We start from the raw sequence: 5,487 nt of genomic DNA on the forward strand, positions 1-5,487 counted from the left end.
AAAAAAAAAAAAAAAAAGTTAGGGTGGGCACCTTAAGATTCTAGAAAACTATGTTCTGATTGTGGCAGACTACTATGCAGTGATTCATTCCTTCTTCTTAGGAAGAGAAGCCTGCATTTTTAGCAGGCATCTGGCCACCTAGAATAACTACATTTCCCAGACTCCTTTGCAAACAGAAGCATACATGTGACTAAGTCCCAGTTAATGAAACACAAGTGTAATTGGCGTTTGCAACCTCCTTATCTTTAAAGGTTTTCTCTTCTTTATTTATCCTTTTTTTTTTCTTTTCTTTTCTTTTTTTCTTTAAACAATTTTTTTTAATTGAAATGGACTTAAGTTTGTTTCTGAAGTGACTTCCATTTATTTTGATACATCTTTTCCCCATGATGATTTACAGGATCTTCAAGACAATATAAATACTTTATACATATTTGAATTTTTGGGTATACACCTGCACAATACTTCAGCAATATCTTTTCGCAAGAAAAACACTGAAGAGTAAAGACTAGACACAATTACTGGGTACAGTGAAAATCTGCTGCAAATATTTCTGAGGTAAGAAGGTACCACATACCTGTTCAACTAAGAAAACCACCCTTATAACACATGATGATTTTATTTTTACATAGGACCTAGAACACTTAGGCTGCCGATTAGGTGCTGAATGGCAGAGCAACGTCCCCAGTTTATGCCATGAATTCATAGGGAATGGGTTCCAACCACTCCTTTTCAATTGGTCCTCACAAAGTGTGCTTCTCTGGGAAGGGCAGGCTGGCATTTCAGTTGAACCCAGGTACCTTTCTCTTTGGCTTCCTTCTTTTTCTGATCATTTTCCTTGACATGTTTCAGGAAGCTCTCACGACTTTTTGAGTTTTTAATATGCTCGATATGCACATTAATCCTCTTGGCAAGTATCTTGCCCTTAACTTGCTTGTTTACAACAATGCCAACAGCATGCTGGGTAACGTTGTAGACTCTTCCCGTTTTGCCATGGTAATATTTGTGAGGCCTTCCTTTTTGCACAGTACCCATTCCCTTGATGTCTACAATATCACCCTTTTTGTAGATTTGCATGTATGTAGCCAAAGGAACAACCCCATGTTTTCTAAAAGGCCTGGAAAACATATACTGGGTTCCCCTCCTCTTGCCCTTTGTGTTAGTCATTTTGGCAAATTATTGGAAGATGGCAGTTCCGGCCAAAAAGTATTTATCCTTTCTTTCTGCTGATCGAATATGGATGCAATCATTCGGAGATCCTGTGGCCATTTTAAACCAGGAGGTGGTACACTGAGGATGACACAGTGGCTAAGAGCAAGGAGCACAGGTGCTTGGTGCTTGTGGATCCCAGGACCATGCTGTGGGCTTCCTCCTGCTGGGCCCTTCCAGGTAACACTTTCCTTAAGTCTCTGCTATTTGGGTCTTTCTATAACCCACACTGCTATCCTTTGTCCCAGTGAAAATACTGGTCACTGGGGTTTTCTTGGCCCTGGAAATAGCATGGGATTTGGGACCTAAGATTAAAGTATCTTCCAAAGAAGGGTATCTTCAATTGTCAGATAAAGAGGGAATACTGAACAGAAGACAGAGGCAGAGTTATCAGAAACAGGTAACTCACCTGGGGTGGGCTGAGGATGCTTCGACTTCAGAACAGTCTCTGGTCAGCACCCTGGCACCTCCTGGGAGCTTGCTAGAAATGCAGTCTCAGGCCCCATCCCGGATCTTCCTTTCAGCTCCAGGTGAGGCATATATGTCTATGAAGCACAAAGAACATTGCTTGGAGGGGCTTTAAGAGCTCACAAAAATAAAAGTCTGGGCCAGTCTTTGTTCATCACACAGAACTGGTATCACACAGAAATCATTTTTGGAAGGATGATCCCACCAGGAAAATGCTTCCCACACCCAATGTGGTAGCAGAGCAATACCAAAGAAGGGGAAGGAAGGAAAGAAAGAGGAGCACTTAATTTGCAAACTTTGGTATAAAACACAAACTCTTATACTTGGGAATAAAACTCTGGAGCCAAGAAACTAAAGAAACACTGGTCTAGAAAAGAGAACCAGGATGGGAGGAAGCTCAGTAAAATAAGCACTTGCCTGGCAAGCACAAGGTCCTGAGTTCAATCCCTGGTACTGCAAAAATAATATTATTATTAATTAATTAATTAATTAATTAAAAAAGAAAAGAGAACCATCCCATGCAAAGAATCCCCTGGAGAATTCCCTGAACTCTACCTGAGATGATTCCCTGCTGGACATATGTGAAAGTCCCCAAGCACATGAGGAGTAGACCAGCCATTTCAGCAAGTGCTATGAGTAAGGGACTCCATTACAGCCTAGAATGTTCTATTGCAAGAAAAGAATCACTTATATAGCACACGTAGAATATTATGAGAAGAGTTGGTTTGCAAAAGAACTAAAATGAAGTTCTAAAGATGAAAAACATCATCAGCCCAAAAATTTCTAAGCTCTCAAGAGGCTGATTTAGTAGCCCAGGGACTTGGAAGTAAAGAAAATCATTGATTCTAAAATACGTCTGAGAGATTGGGGAGATGGTTCAGTGGAATAAGCGCTTCCCCATGCAAGGGCCTGACTTCAATCCCCAGTTCCGCCAAAATTAAATTAATTAATTAATTAAAATACATCTGAGAAAATCACCCCAAACACAACACACAGATAAAAGGGACAGCTTTAAAACATGAAAAAGATGGGGCTGGAGAGATGGCTCAGTGGTCTAAAGCACCTACTTAGAACAAGCTTGGCAAGGCATCAGGGACCACGGTTCAATCCCCCAGCACCACATGCCAGCCGGCCCCGCCCCCTGGTGGGCTGAGCTGGCCACACACACACCACACTCTCTCTCTCTCTCTCTCTCTCTCTCTCTCTCTCTCTCTCTCTCTCAAATAATAAATAAAAATAAATAAAACATGAAAAAGAAATTGAGAAATATACAAGGTCTGTTTCTATCATCCCGAATCTAGCCATGGATGCTGCAGAGAGAAAAGAGAGAATAAGAACAGGGGCAAGCATAATTTGAAGAGATGATGCTAAGTGTCCCCAATTTGAGAAGAGCACATGAAACATGGCTGAAAAAAGCACACAGAGCAGGCAAAAACAAAAACACACTTAGACATGCATGATTATGAACCCACAGAACATCAAGGAAAATTAAAATACTTTCAAAGGTCCTAGAAAGCACAGACATTATCTTCAAAGAAATGTCTATTAGATTGATATCACGTGGTTTTTTTAATGTGTTTGGTACAGACTCTCACTACAGAGTTTGTGCTCGTGGTGATCCTCCCATTTTCAATTCCCCAGTACTAGGATTACAGGTGGGCACCACCATACCCGGTCTCGGTGGCTCAGTGCGCCCCGGGGTGGTGCCGTTTCAGCATGTGGTGCCGGGGATCGAACCCCTGGTCCCTGCACTTGCCTAAGCAGGTGCTTAGTCTGCTGAGCTATCTTGCTGGCCCTGGTATCAGGGTTCTTATTGGCCACAATAGCTGCCTAGAGATGAGAGAATAATATCTTAGGCATGTTGGGGTGAGAAGTCAGTCAACAATTTTCAGTTCAGCTGGCCTACACCTACGACTGCAGACAAAGGAAAGGGACTTTCAGCAAAAGTTTAAGAGTTAACTAAGCACAGATCTTCACCAAAATAATTATTAAAGGCTTTCCTCAGAAAAACAAAATGAGGGCCAGGGAGGCAGCTCAGTGAATAAGTGCTTGTCTGGCAAGTACAAGATCCTGAGTTTGATCCCTGGTACCACAGAAAAAGAAAAAGAAAAAGAAAAAACAAAAATGATAGAAATCCAAGAAGCAACTGTGCTCTCAAATTTTTTATAAATATTTTACGTTTACTTTGGTAAATCTAAAGAGGTATGGATTCCAGTAAGTAATATAGCAACGGTTGTTAATTTTCTATTCTTTTTTTAAAAAATCCTGTACCATTTGTACTGCTATATGTTGCTCTGTTTCTCTCTGTTTTTGTTATTTGTTTCTGCATTTGTTTTTGTTTTTACTCTTTAAAACAAAAACGTGGAGGCTGGGGAGACAGCTCCACAGTCTATGTGCCCGCCTAGCAAGCGCAAGGACCAAGTCCAATCCCTGGCACTGCAAGCTGTGTCAGCCTTGAAACTAAGTGTGGCGGCGCAGGCCTGTAATCCCAGCAACGGGGAGGCTGAGACACGAATATCACTAGAGTCCAAGCTGCATAGTGAGACCCTGTATCAAAAATCAAAAACAAAAAAATAAAAAATAAAAAACAAAGATAAATAAACAATTAAAATGAAATTAAAATTTAAAAATAGAATGACAAATGATGGTGAATAAAACCACGGTAAAACTAAATCCTAGATCATGCTAATATCAAAGGTTAGAGCAAGGTTAAAGGATTCTAAATTTTACAACCCTGAGGGTGTGGTCCGGCCATCAGGAGTAGTTCATATTCAGGAGAATAAGTGTTAAAAATGTTCAAAGAGTTGGATGGGCACAGGGAGCCTCTGCGAGGCAGTGCTGGGAGAGCCACAGTTCCAGCTGATGGGTAACAGGGGCACCAAGAAGACCAGAGTCATGAAGCACTGCCTGACTAATGAGTTGAAGAAGAAGTACAGAGCTCTCCTGGGCATAGAGGTGCCTCCCTTCCTGGTCCACACCAACAGCGATCCCACCAAATCCAACCCGTGGCACATGCCAGCCAGGAGAAAGTCAGCTACGACTCGCAGGCTCGTGGTGCTATTGTGATGTTTGACCTAACATCAGGAGTTACCTCCAAGAACATGCCCAGCTGGCACACAGATCTGGTACAAGTACATGAGAGCGCCCTCCTTGTGTTGTGTGGCTACAGAGTAGACCTTAAGGAAAAGTGAAGGCAAAAGCCTGCTGTCTCTCATCAAAAGAAGGATCTTCAGGACTATGATATTTCCACCAAAAGTAACTATAGCCTCAAGAAGTCCTCCCTCGGGCTTGCCAGAAAACCCACTGGAGACCCTAACCTGGAGTTTGATGCCCTACCAGAGGTTGTTACGGACTGAGCTTGGGCAGCACATTAAAGTCTAGAAGTAGCTCAGACAGCTGCTGCCCTGGATAAGGATGATGACCTGGGAGGAAGTGGGCTGGAGCCCAGCGTCAGAAGTCTGGTGTTCTGGGCTGCTGTCCTGCGATGTCAGCAGGGCCGCGTGTGTGCCACGTTATTACCTAGCTAAGCAGACACGTGCTGCGTCTTTGGGTTGATCACTGGGCTCCAGAGTGAGTTGGACAGTTTGTAAATCCTTCATTTTTTTTTCAAGCTGCATATTTAGCTGTCTGGAATAAGGTTGGTCCCTGCTTGAATTTCAAATATAAGACCACTACAGTCACAATATTCAGTAGTGAAACATTGTTACTGTATTCCTATTCCTTTTTGTTGATAGTCAGAATAAAGTTATATTTCAAATATCAGAAGGGGAAGGGGAGGGAGAGGGGAAAAGGAGGGGAAGGGGAAGAAGGAGA

The 5,487-nt window shown here is 42.4% G+C and overlaps 1 pseudogene; it reads left to right on the forward strand.

Annotated features, from left to right (window-relative positions):
• The first annotated feature begins 4,482 nt into the window (after window positions 1-4,482).
• On the forward strand, window positions 4,483-5,201 carry LOC105741698 (annotated as a pseudogene).
• Window positions 5,202-5,487: the final 286 nt, after the last annotated feature.

Source organism: Octodon degus, unplaced genomic scaffold (assembly GCF_000260255.1).
Source record: "Octodon degus isolate 3935 unplaced genomic scaffold, OctDeg1.0 scaffold00020, whole genome shotgun sequence".
Lineage (NCBI taxonomy): Eukaryota > Metazoa > Chordata > Mammalia > Rodentia > Octodontidae > Octodon > Octodon degus.